Source organism: Dermacentor variabilis, chromosome 9 (assembly GCF_050947875.1).
Source record: "Dermacentor variabilis isolate Ectoservices chromosome 9, ASM5094787v1, whole genome shotgun sequence".
In the NCBI taxonomy this organism is placed as follows: Eukaryota; Metazoa; Arthropoda; class Arachnida; order Ixodida; family Ixodidae; genus Dermacentor; species Dermacentor variabilis.
In genome coordinates this window covers 101,331,168-101,345,439 of record NC_134576.1, presented here as the reverse complement: position 1 = coordinate 101,345,439, position 14,272 = coordinate 101,331,168, and the positions used below count along the sequence as shown (strand labels likewise).

The window sequence follows — 14,272 nt, the reverse complement described above, 5'->3', positions numbered from 1 at the left end:
GTGCCAATGCATGTGACGCGGCTATCGGCATAAGCAGTCTCCAAATGCTGGAATGCGTGCGCTTCAAAACGCTAACGATCCGCTGCTAATGCAGGACAACAGCTCACAGTGGACTGAACCAAACTCTGAACTAATGCACTTGAAAAGAACGCCTACACGGCAGCGTGAGGAACGTCGAAATGCCTGGTACTGGCGTCGCAGTTGATCACATACGAATGGAACTGGCGGAAAAAATAAACAGAAATGCTCACCAGTATACGCGCGAAATAAATTCACATACGTGGATGGTTGGCACGATACATTGTATCCGCGTATTTTCGGAGACCATATAATGCATGGACTGGAAAAGCACTCGATCGTGAGCTGAACGGCACATTGGTTATTTTCCTGGGGTGACGACAAGCCGTGAATAGTTCTCACGTTGTCGTCTACGTTGTATTCCTTCGTTAGTCGTAGCAAGGAATGGAAATGATGCAAACGCAAACGTATTCCAGTACACAACAGCACAGCGCACTGCAGAGAAACCCCACCCACTGCAGCCGATTCCTCAAATACATTTGTTATATATATATAACCTCTAAAAGAACGCCACTGGGCGTGGTGGCTCTGTGGTGTAATGGTTAGGATGTGTGCTTTGAATTGTATACATGCGAGTGTACGCGGGTTCGAATCCACGTGACGTATAGAACACTGTGGTTCTTCTTAAGTGTGTGATTCCCTTGAATATTGCGTTTCAAATAGATTATGTGACTCCTGATTGTGAAATTTGCGAAAATAATTGCGGATTAAAGGTTTTTTCTTCTCCGCAGTGGCGTTCGGGACGCATACGCATAGGCCGATTCCGAGCAGTCACGCCTCATGGTAGACAGCAAATAGCCAGGAAAAATGACTAAAATTCTGCATAACTTTGCTCACGCCTACTATGAAGGCCGCTTGAAATTGGGCCACTGACTCCGAGGAGCCGCCTAGGGAACGGTATATCAGCAGCCCTAATTTGATCTGATTTCCTGCCTGCATGCGTGGCCACGACTTATTGGACTGGAAATTGGGAAGAGCACTAGCACTCTGTTTGGGGGAATAGTAGTACTCGGTCTGGTGGAGTGCCATTACCCCTGCGGTGAGAGTATTAGCACTCCCTGTGGGAAGAGTATTATCACTCTGCAGAAGAGTACTAGCAATCCCTTGCGGTGGAGTAACAAAACTCAGTCAACAGGAGTTGACGTACTCTCTGTCAAAGAGGGTCGATCTACTCTCGAAAAGAGAGTGAAATATGGGACAAGCCGCAACTCCCTCAAAGAGAGTGCCCGGAACTCTCTTTGTTTTTAGAGTGCAATGCACTCGAGCTTCTAGATTAATTTTTCGTGGGGTACCTTATCGAACGCGTTGCTAAAATCTAAAAAGAGCATATCAACTATTCCCGACGAGTCAAGTACTTCAGAGATTTTGAGTTGTTGTTTTGAGATTTGAGTTGTTTTGAGATTGTTCTTTATTGAAACATATGTTCTGTGCATTGTATGGGGGATTCCAATGAATGTATGAACTGTTTGCTTCACTTTGCTGAGCGCTTCTAGGCTCTGGCTTACGTGGGTGTGAGCTATTGCATTTTTTGCTTGCTTACGGGGTTATCAGCCATTCGTTCTCTCACCCGACAGACAAATTTTTCGTTAGGAGGGCATAGAAAAGATTGGATATTTACTTAGTACAGGAGGTACTCGATGATCCTCCAGGCTATCACTGTCAGTCCTGCACATGAGACAAAAGGCATTACGTCAACAAGGTCAGCATTCTCACATTGAAGCTGTATGAACGTAACGATTACGAATAGTCACCTATATAATTTTCAATCCCTGTCGAGTGCCAAATCACCTTTGTGGAAATCTCGCAAGGTATATTTCATGCAAAGATGTGGTTTTATTCGAGACAAAATTGGGAATGAGAGGTGCTCACAATATTTTGTCTAATTCAGGTTGTTCGTATGTGGCTTAATTAAATACTATGTGCTGCATCGGTGATCTCGACGCTCGAGATCTTCCTGTCAGTGTCACGCTCTTGAGTCAGAGGGCCACTCTGCGAAATCGTGATGTTTCTGGAAATAATAAGGTACGTTTAATACTAGCGTGTAGGCTTATAACATTTCTACTGATAGTGTCGACAGCAATACGGACAGACTTGGCTATCTATTTCCGCCAATACTTTATGACATAATTAATCTGCAGTGCATTTCGTTAACCATTCATTAATAATATTGAAATGATACTTTGTTCAGGTGCTTATTATATCTATATATATGTATGCATAAATTGAACAGAAGCGATGCATTATCACAATGATACATGAACGCCACTTATTTGACCAACGACAAGTTCTTCAGCACGCAAGCCAGGGTTTCGGGCCGACGCCCGTCTTGTAGTGCACTAAGCGGCATGCTTATTTATGGAGCGTTCTACATCCGCACTGGGCCATATGGACGCTACCCAGCGAGGAAAAGAAAACCGGCTCAACGATACACGACAGGCAGCGAAAGCCGCCAGGGCGACAGGGTGTACTGCCCAGATAGAATAAGAAGGAATTCTGTAGTCCTACGCGCCAAAACCATGATTTTATTATGAGGCACGCCGTAGTGGGGGACTCCGGATTAATTTTGACCACCAGGAGATGTTTACCGTACCCCCATTGCACGTGGCGCCGGTGTTTTTTGCATTTAGCCACCACTGAAATGCCGTCACCGCGGCCAGCATCTGACATCGCCCCCTCGTGCTTCGCAGCACAGCACTAGAACCGCAAAGCCATCGCTCCATGCAGAAGCGCCTGAACGAAACGCCACACAGCATGGCGCCATCTCTTGGGGTAATGCAAAACCCGCGCCGCGGCGCTCGCGGGCTGCTGGCGTTCACCAGTCATCGCCAAAAGATGACAAGGAAGTGTGTATTTGGTGCTCTGTAGCTGCCCTGTGAACGCTGCCATTGGAAATGACAAGTAACAGTTCAGCCCACTAGGGCTTACAGCTTGAGCGATAGTGTGGACAAACACTAAGAACTCGGAAGCAATATTTATAATATTTTGTTTGGGCAGTAACTAGCATATGTAATGGGGTCCTGTATAAAGAGTTCGGGGCCAGAGACTGCATTTTTAATGTTTTGATTGGTTGCCCGGATGACCTCGTTTTGCTCTCGTTTGAATGCCCGGATATTCTCGTTTGAGTGCCCTGATAACAGCTCTGGCTTTTGGCTCAAAGTTACTCGACGGCCACCAATAAAGGCAGCTAAACGCATATCGTGGTTTGAAAGACAACAATGCAAAAGCTTCCCTGCTCCACCCCGAGACGTCGTATATCCTGTTGAGAGTGTGGATTTCTACTGTTGCAATCAAAACTTAAGAGGAAGTTCTAGCTCTGGGCCAACTTGAATTTACCTACTAAAATGCATGCATAACGCATAAATTTCCCTTTACAAGCCACTGCCATGAATGATATAGAAGTCGCTGAATATAAGAGACATTGTTCAATTCAAGGAAATGTAGCAAGCCGTATTTTAGTTCAGCATCCCAAATCTTTTCCTTGGAATGCCGAACATTTGGAATATTCCATTATCAGGGCTATTTGGTGCGTGGTATCTGCTAATTCTTCGAAAGTCTGCAAGAAAGCATAAGTTCCACTATGAAAAAAGTGGCATGGAATTCGTGAATTCATTTACATATACATCTCTAAATACACTGATGGCCGCAATTATTCCCCCAACGAGCAGCATGCATTGCCTTCACCCACCGTGGTAACATAGTGGCTGTAGCGTTGCGCTGCTAAGCCCGACGGCATGCACTCAATCGTGACCGCAGCGGATGCGTTCTGCCGGGGGTGAAATGCCAAAATGCCCACGTACCGTGCTTTGATTGCACGTTAAATAGCCCGAGGTAGTCAAAATTATACGTGAGCACACCACCACGGCGTGCCTCATAATCCTATTGCAGTTCTGGCACGTAAAACCCGAGAATGCAATTAACGTCGTTTTCATCTTCACGAGTGGCGCAGTTGCACCCACCACAACGCTGTTTCTTTGCGGGATTTGGTGTTTTGATTTCGGCGTAGCTTGTGAGTGGTCTAGCTAGAAAGCATCGAAATCGCACGAAAATATTGTCGTCACTTTTGTAAAAGATGACCAAAGACTACAAGACATTACACACTAAACCGAGTAAAGTTAACACAATTTAACGGATCGAACTGAGTTGTGCAACATGTTCCTGCCTTCTTTCTTCACTATAGCTGCCCCTTCAAGATGTTCAACCAGGGCCAACTCGCACAAATGTCGATCCTTCTAAAGATTTATGTATTTGCATCACGAGAACATGGCTTGAGATCAATTTGCAGGTTAGCATACATCTACACATGCCTGAATCTCGATGTCTGCTTTAAAAAATTAATTGGGTTTTGCGTGCAAAAACCACTATCTGATTATGAGGCACGCCATAGTGGTGGACTCCAGATTGCCTTGTACCACTTGAGGTTCTTTAACGTGCACATAAATATATGTACAAGGGTGTCTTTGCACTTCGTCCGCATCGAAATGCGGCCGCTGTGGCCAGGATTTGATCCTGTAATGTCGTACTTAGCGGCCCAACACTATATCCACTAAGCAACCACAGCCAGTTCCAAATATCTGTGTCTTTGTTGTACATTGTCAATATCTCAATTGGAAATATGTAATACCCTCCCGCCAGCAATGGTACACCTGAAATACTAAAGCCACGGTGACTCAAAGCGATGCGTAGAACATATATAACATTAGGCTAGGTATTTAGCGGTCATTGTTTTGTTCCACTAACCATAGCCAACTACACAAATGAGTGCATAAACAAAATATCGCTTACCGATGACTGCAACGACGATGAGAACAAGCTCAAACGTCGTGCTGAAAAGAAAGAGAAAAGCGGTGTCATGACGGAAAAGCAAAACATTGTCTTCCTATTCAAGGTCTTGTCGATTGCATGTACTTATTAGGTGAGAATAAATAGAAGGTCTCGTATCGACTGTCACTCCGAAAAGATCACCCCTTCACCCTGACTGCCCGCCCAGACCTAAACTGAGCTTTGAAAGCTGTGCTCAACAAATAAAACTTCTTTATTTTAATATTTCTTTTTGTTACCATTGTCCAACAACTAGCTGTGATATGAAGGATCACTCTGTTTCTGTTGAAAATTTATTTCCGAAGTTCCATGCAGTCGGTAAAACGAGCTTTGCCACGGATCAGCACTATTTATGGAGAAGAGGCCAATCTGTTCTGCAACTGACGGCGACAATTTCTTAGCTGTCGCCAACTCTCGTTTTTTAGTCAGTTATTGGTATTCAATTGTATATTTTACGTATGCTTCCTCTTGTTTGCATCTATCCCCGCAACACCATTGCACAAGCAGCGTTATTTGCTCTCATGATGAAACAAGTTAGGGGACGCTACCATTTCATGCAGATGGCACCTCCCTGGAGTTCCATTGTTTGCTCGCTCCTGCAAAAACAAAATATACGAAGATTAACTCATTACTACGGAAACTGAAACAAAATTACAGAACTGTTCAGTGACCGTAAGGGCTACCGGCACACTGCATACAAACGCTTTATGCGGCCGCATTGACATGTAATTTGAGCCTTACGCCACACATAAATATGGCATCTGGTATAATACATTGCAAACTGCCCTCAGCAGTTGTGGTGGTTTTCAACAGCTTCGCTGCACATCCCATTTTGCCAGGCCGGAATAGCGATTCAATTTTTTGTACCCACAAACATATCCCCCGTAGAAACAGTAGTGAACGCAAAATCATGCCCTCCCGCTGCATCGAGACATGGCAACAATCCAAGTGCGCGGCTGCACTAAGCCTGTTCCCACGCTGCACTGCGCATGTCCTCATTTTACCGCCCGCATCTAATCGAGAGGCATAATTGCCCTTTACCCAACTCTGCCATATAAAGCCGATCGGCTCCCGCGCGGCCTTTCATGGGTTTCGCAGCACGACAACAATGGCGACAAACGCTGTGGGCACGGCGGCACAACTAGCATGCGGTGCACTAATCCCCTCATCTTCGTTGTGCAGCTCGCCCTTGGTCTGTGTTTTCATGGCACCAAGAGCAGCATCGACCATCCCGGGATAACCTTTGTCACCCCACCGGTGAATGAAGCACTCGTCCACGTGTGGGATACGCTGACATCATCGGACCTTCATCGACCAAGTCACCTTGAGACGGCAACATGCGCAGACTGTTCGGCGCATAAGCCGCTGCGAGCGCCACCACAAGAGTGGACCATATATATCCCGCACGGGCACTGCATTGGCAGTGGGCACGGCGGTACTACTAGCATGCGGTGCACTAATCCCCTCATCTTCGTTGTGCAGGTGAGAAGGCCTTTTGGAAAATGCTTCCGCACTAGCAACAGTTTTTTGGTGGTGCTGCCGTGCCCGCAGCTATGTCACGGGGTGTTTGATATGGCTGTGTTTCTGTAGAAGTTGCTACTGTTATCGGGAGACGTCGAAACAAACCCCGGCCCTGAACTAAAGGACATCGTTAGGCAACTAAAGGAAATTGCTGCTGATACCAAAGAAATAAAGGAAGAACGTCTTGCAGATATAGGGACCAAATTAGATGCCATTGCACTTCTAGAAAATAAAGTACAATCTTGTCAGACCGAGATTTCCCGCATGTGTCGCGTAATAGAAACAATGGAACAAAAAATCGATGACCTTGAGAATAGAAGCAGGAGAGCTAACTTAATTGTTTATGGCATACAGGAATCAGAAGAAGAAACAAGCGACAGTTTTGAGCAGATAGTTAGCGGAGATATCATACAAGATATCCTACAGCTGGACCCTGCAGTTACCATAGAACGCATACACCGGTTGGGCAGACGGCAAACGAAAAAGACTAGGCCGGTAGTTTTTAAACTTCTAAATTCCCGCGACAAATCGGCAATATTGAAGAAAGGTTTTAAACTTAAAGGTTCAAAATTTGCCATCGGGGAAGATTTTTCTCCTAAAATACGAGACATTAGAAAGAAACTGGAATAGTGCCAAAGAAAATCGCGACAAACACGACAAAGTGTCCCTTGCCTTCGACAAACTGTACATTAACAGTCGCGCCTTTGTTTGGGACGAAGAAACCAGTGACAAAGTAACCCTCAAAGAAAACGAAGCGGAATCAAGCAAAATAAGCGGCCCGCCAATGACGCGGAGAAGAGCTCGATAAGACAACTAACAATCATAAATGTAAATGCAAGAAGCTTACTAAACAAAATAGAATCTTTCGAAAACCTGTTAACTGATCGCGAACCTGATATAGTCGCCGTCACGGAAACGTGGCTTTCACCGGATGTTTCCAACCATGAAATCATTCCACCTAACTATTCAGTCATTCGAAAAGATCGGAGTTCCCGTGGTGGTGGCGTGGCTCTTGTGATTAAGAAAAACCTTCCATTTGTTTTACTGCCAGATGTGTCAGGTGCTGAAAGCGTGTTTTGCAGGATTCTTTGTAACAGTACTACTATTTGTGTGGGTTGCTTCTATAGAAGCCCCTCTTCGGGTGATGAGAGCATTTCTGCCATTCATGAGTTTCTACACCGATATGCTAACAACTGTAGAATCATCCTTATGGGAGACTTTAACCTTCCAGACGTAGACTGGATAACTATGCATCACACATCATCATCTTCAGAAATTCTGTTTGACCTAATGTTATCATTTAACCTTCACCAAATAATCCTAGAACCGACGCGTAAGCAAGGTTCCGCAAACAATATCCTTGACCTTATACTAATAAGCGATCATTTTTCAGGGCACCAAGCACAGACAGAAATTATTGAAGGCATTTCAGATCACAACATACCGCTATGCTTGTTGCCTCTGGACTGCTCATTAAGAACGCCTTGTAATACGTCTATAGTACCCAGCTTCGAGAAGGCGGATGACGCCAGCATACTAACCCACCTTGCGCTGTGATATTAACCCAACTAAGCGCTGTGATATTTTTAAAGAACTGCTTTGTTGGTTTTACACCTGTGAGTAATAGTACTCGGGTGGCACTAGTCATGTGTAGGTACACAGGGACCATTTGTATACATTATGCTCATGTAAAGCAGTTACAAAGTGTATGTCACTAATCACTGTGATATTTGTTGAAGAATTGCTGTGATGGTTTTACACATGTGAATAATGGTGGTCAGGACACAGTACTTGCGATGTATAGTTGAATTTATACAGTGCCAAGACATGGGCTGTATACATACCAAAAGAAATGTATGTCATTATATTGTTGTGATTATTACTGTTTGGATTTTATTAAACTATAATAAAGTTGTTTCTTGTATCTATTGAGGTATGGCAATTTGTGATGCAACCAAAGTGAGGACCTGAACTTGTGCATACACATAAACAGCTAATTTAAGAGTATACTGCTCATATTCTGCGAAACCAGTTTAACAAATCTTGTATTACAATGCTGGAAAAATGACAGAGCTGACATGGATGTACAGAAAGAGTTCTGCACTGGCTGAAGGACTGCCCCACACTGGAGTCGGTAATGTTGCGTTTATTGGAGTAGAACAGGAAGTGCACTTCTATTAAAAATGTGATAGTCAATGCAGAAACATAAGGTAGACGAGCAGATGTGGCACATTTATTTCAGGGCCCTCTATGCCTACTACTGCATTTCTAGTCTTCCTGTGCTCTTCGTATAAGCCCCTGTTCAGCCAAGGTTTTTACTCCATGATAGTTGTTCTACTGGGTTCGTAGCAATATTGAAGAAAAAAATCAATGGTTTTCAAGCACTTTCCGAGGCCCCGACACAGTAACTTCAAGGACCTCGTGCGATTTTTTTAGTAGTTTGGACAGGGAATAACTTGTTCAACAACATCGTTAACTTTAATGCAAACAAAAGAAAACAAAACAAATCGCATTTCACTGATTTCAAACATTTAAAAGACTGCTAATTTGCCTTTCACCGCCCATCACTAAACGCACGCAAGGAAGCATTTCAAGAACACGCTGAAAGTTTTTCTGCAATAGCACAATTAACTACTTGGACCTGCAACATTTGCAGTTTTTGAATACTGTTTGACAGTGTATGTGATGTCATCTGTTGCCTCAGCTTTTCACCATCAAATAAGCAATAGTCATTTGTAACTTCCTTTTTTTATGTCTATAGCTCTCGACTTACTCATCACGGCTTTTCTTTGAATGCCTCAACTGTTGAGCTTCCTGCTTCTGCTCCGCCAAGTACATTTATCGCCGGTTCCATGTGCCTAAAACTGGTATCTGCAGCTCCTTTGTAATTTCAACTTAAAGGATGTCGCTTTCCTTCTATTACCTCCACAGACAATTCTCTGTGACATGCGAAGAGTGTCACAGAAGGGAAAAAAAACGCTTGGCAATGTCTGCGAAGCCTAGCCAAGTGTACAAATTTAAGGACTTTCCAGTACTTCTAAACATTCCAGGGTTTTCAATGCCTTGAACATGGCATTTTAGAAATAAAGGGTTTTCAAGGATCGCTACAAACCCTGGATTCTAGCACCTAAATGATTTTACAAGCTTATTTTGGCATGGAGTTCGGAAATTCATGCTTTTTAGCTAACGCTGCACTATCTCTGTACATTGAAGCCACGAGACCGCAACCATATCGGAGTAAAGAAAAATACTGAAAGCTTTTAATACCACTCTTTTTTTATGGAGCTTCGTATTGCCTAGTTACGTTTACGAATGTGCCTGGTTTTGGTGGGCGTTTCTTCGACATTTTCTGTGAGAAGTAGACGACTAACCCTCGTATTCAGAAATGTATATTAATACGAAGCTCACGCTTGACTTTATGTAAACGACGCCTGGTGCGAACGTCCCCCAGACGCTCACTGCCTTTATTTTGGTGCGTTCTCGACTTGCGTCATTTAGATCAAGTCAAGCATGGGCTTCAAGTTATGATGCATTTCTGAATATGGGGGTAAGCGTGCACAATTCCGGGCAAGGCATTGTGCCGTTGACGCTGAGAGGAAACGGGGAAAACAAAGTTAACGCCCTATGCTCCTAAACTATCGCGTACCTGTGGTGTGCGTGTATCGTGCAAGAAGAAACAGCGCTAACACCAGCGCGAAAAAAAGCATCAACCACACATGCGCTTCGTGGTGTGGTCCATGTTATTGCGTCGTCCTTGTGTTGAGCTGTTTCTTCTAAAATGCTCGACCAGCTAGCCGGCAAGTCATCCTGTGCATACATACTGATTACACGTATGAGTGTAGATGGTCTTCGAAGCTTTTAGAACGAGCACTGCCACAGGATACGAGCAGTGCACGCGTAACAAGTGGACACATTAGTCATTTAAACATGCGTGCCAATGCATGTGACGCGGCTATCGGCATAAGCAGTCTCCAAATGCTGGAATGCGTGCGCTTCAAAACGCTAACGATCCGCTGCTAATGCAGGACAACAGCTCACAGTGGACTGAACCAAACTCTGAACTAATGCACTTGAAAAGAACGCCTACACGGCAGCGTGAGGAACGTCGAAATGCCTGGTACTGGCGTCGCAGTTGATCACATACGAATGGAACTGGCGGAAAAAATAAACAGAAATGCTCACCAGTATACGCGCGAAATAAATTCACATACGTGGATGGTTGGCACGATACATTGTATCCGCGTATTTTCGGAGACCATATAATGCATGGACTGGAAAAGCACTCGATCGTGAGCTGAACGGCACATTGGTTATTTTCCTGGGGTGACGACAAGCCGTGAATAGTTCTCACGTTGTCGTCTACGTTGTATTCCTTCGTTAGTCGTAGCAAGGAATGGAAATGATGCAAACGCAAACGTATTCCAGTACACAACAGCACAGCGCACTGCAGAGAAACCCCACCCACTGCAGCCGATTCCTCAAATACATTTGTTATATATATATAACCTCTAAAAGAACGCCACTGGGCGTGGTGGCTCTGTGGTGTAATGGTTAGGATGTGTGCTTTGAATTGTATACATGCGAGTGTACGCGGGTTCGAATCCACGTGACGTATAGAACACTGTGGTTCTTCTTAAGTGTGTGATTCCCTTGAATATTGCGTTTCAAATAGATTATGTGACTCCTGATTGTGAAATTTGCGAAAATAATTGCGGATTAAAGGTTTTTTCTTCTCCGCAGTGGCGTTCGGGACGCATACGCATAGGCCGATTCCGAGCAGTCACGCCTCATGGTAGACAGCAAATAGCCAGGAAAAATGACTAAAATTCTGCATAACTTTGCTCACGCCTACTATGAAGGCCGCTTGAAATTGGGCCACTGACTCCGAGGAGCCGCCTAGGGAACGGTATATCAGCAGCCCTAATTTGATCTGATTTCCTGCCTGCATGCGTGGCCACGACTTATTGGACTGGAAATTGGGAAGAGCACTAGCACTCTGTTTGGGGGAATAGTAGTACTCGGTCTGGTGGAGTGCCATTACCCCTGCGGTGAGAGTATTAGCACTCCCTGTGGGAAGAGTATTATCACTCTGCAGAAGAGTACTAGCAATCCCTTGCGGTGGAGTAACAAAACTCAGTCAACAGGAGTTGACGTACTCTCTGTCAAAGAGGGTCGATCTACTCTCGAAAAGAGAGTGAAATATGGGACAAGCCGCAACTCCCTCAAAGAGAGTGCCCGGAACTCTCTTTGTTTTTAGAGTGCAATGCACTCGAGCTTCTAGATTAATTTTTCGTGGGGTACCTTATCGAACGCGTTGCTAAAATCTAAAAAGAGCATATCAACTATTCCCGACGAGTCAAGTACTTCAGAGATTTTGAGTTGTTGTTTTGAGATTTGAGTTGTTTTGAGATTGTTCTTTATTGAAACATATGTTCTGTGCATTGTATGGGGGATTCCAATGAATGTATGAACTGTTTGCTTCACTTTGCTGAGCGCTTCTAGGCTCTGGCTTACGTGGGTGTGAGCTATTGCATTTTTTGCTTGCTTACGGGGTTATCAGCCATTCGTTCTCTCACCCGACAGACAAATTTTTCGTTAGGAGGGCATAGAAAAGATTGGATATTTACTTAGTACAGGAGGTACTCGATGATCCTCCAGGCTATCACTGTCAGTCCTGCACATGAGACAAAAGGCATTACGTCAACAAGGTCAGCATTCTCACATTGAAGCTGTATGAACGTAACGATTACGAATAGTCACCTATATAATTTTCAATCCCTGTCGAGTGCCAAATCACCTTTGTGGAAATCTCGCAAGGTATATTTCATGCAAAGATGTGGTTTTATTCGAGACAAAATTGGGAATGAGAGGTGCTCACAATATTTTGTCTAATTCAGGTTGTTCGTATGTGGCTTAATTAAATACTATGTGCTGCATCGGTGATCTCGACGCTCGAGATCTTCCTGTCAGTGTCACGCTCTTGAGTCAGAGGGCCACTCTGCGAAATCGTGATGTTTCTGGAAATAATAAGGTACGTTTAATACTAGCGTGTAGGCTTATAACATTTCTACTGATAGTGTCGACAGCAATACGGACAGACTTGGCTATCTATTTCCGCCAATACTTTATGACATAATTAATCTGCAGTGCATTTCGTTAACCATTCATTAATAATATTGAAATGATACTTTGTTCAGGTGCTTATTATATCTATATATATGTATGCATAAATTGAACAGAAGCGATGCATTATCACAATGATACATGAACGCCACTTATTTGACCAACGACAAGTTCTTCAGCACGCAAGCCAGGGTTTCGGGCCGACGCCCGTCTTGTAGTGCACTAAGCGGCATGCTTATTTATGGAGCGTTCTACATCCGCACTGGGCCATATGGACGCTACCCAGCGAGGAAAAGAAAACCGGCTCAACGATACACGACAGGCAGCGAAAGCCGCCAGGGCGACAGGGTGTACTGCCCAGATAGAATAAGAAGGAATTCTGTAGTCCTACGCGCCAAAACCATGATTTTATTATGAGGCACGCCGTAGTGGGGGACTCCGGATTAATTTTGACCACCAGGAGATGTTTACCGTACCCCCATTGCACGTGGCGCCGGTGTTTTTTGCATTTAGCCACCACTGAAATGCCGTCACCGCGGCCAGCATCTGACATCGCCCCCTCGTGCTTCGCAGCACAGCACTAGAACCGCAAAGCCATCGCTCCATGCAGAAGCGCCTGAACGAAACGCCACACAGCATGGCGCCATCTCTTGGGGTAATGCAAAACCCGCGCCGCGGCGCTCGCGGGCTGCTGGCGTTCACCAGTCATCGCCAAAAGATGACAAGGAAGTGTGTATTTGGTGCTCTGTAGCTGCCCTGTGAACGCTGCCATTGGAAATGACAAGTAACAGTTCAGCCCACTAGGGCTTACAGCTTGAGCGATAGTGTGGACAAACACTAAGAACTCGGAAGCAATATTTATAATATTTTGTTTGGGCAGTAACTAGCATATGTAATGGGGTCCTGTATAAAGAGTTCGGGGCCAGAGACTGCATTTTTAATGTTTTGATTGGTTGCCCGGATGACCTCGTTTTGCTCTCGTTTGAATGCCCGGATATTCTCGTTTGAGTGCCCTGATAACAGCTCTGGCTTTTGGCTCAAAGTTACTCGACGGCCACCAATAAAGGCAGCTAAACGCATATCGTGGTTTGAAAGACAACAATGCAAAAGCTTCCCTGCTCCACCCCGAGACGTCGTATATCCTGTTGAGAGTGTGGATTTCTACTGTTGCAATCAAAACTTAAGAGGAAGTTCTAGCTCTGGGCCAACTTGAATTTACCTACTAAAATGCATGCATAACGCATAAATTTCCCTTTACAAGCCACTGCCATGAATGATATAGAAGTCGCTGAATATAAGAGACATTGTTCAATTCAAGGAAATGTAGCAAGCCGTATTTTAGTTCAGCATCCCAAATCTTTTCCTTGGAATGCCGAACATTTGGAATATTCCATTATCAGGGCTATTTGGTGCGTGGTATCTGCTAATTCTTCGAAAGTCTGCAAGAAAGCATAAGTTCCACTATGAAAAAAGTGGCATGGAATTCGTGAATTCATTTACATATACATCTCTAAATACACTGATGGCCGCAATTATTCCCCCAACGAGCAGCATGCATTGCCTTCACCCACCGTGGTAACATAGTGGCTGTAGCGTTGCGCTGCTAAGCCCGACGGCATGCACTCAATCGTGACCGCAGCGGATGCGTTCTGCCGGGGGTGAAATGCCAAAATGCCCACGTACCGTGCTTTGATTGCACGTTAAATAGCCCGAGGTAGTCAAAATTATACGT

At 44.6% G+C, this 14,272-nt stretch overlaps 1 protein-coding gene across 1 annotated transcript in view; it reads right to left on the bottom strand.

The window, feature by feature from the left end:
• LOC142557181 (lysosomal alpha-mannosidase-like) overlaps window positions 1-14,272 on the bottom strand; it is a 210,057-nt gene that overhangs the window by 135,834 nt on the left and 59,951 nt on the right. The window contains exons 16-19 of the mRNA XM_075668853.1: window positions 12,045-12,091; window positions 5,445-5,492; window positions 4,861-4,901; window positions 1,697-1,743 (exon numbers count right to left, since the gene is read on the bottom strand). The gene's annotated coding sequence lies outside the window, so the exon portion shown is untranslated. The remainder of the gene's footprint in view (window positions 1-1,696; window positions 1,744-4,860; window positions 4,902-5,444; window positions 5,493-12,044; window positions 12,092-14,272) is intronic.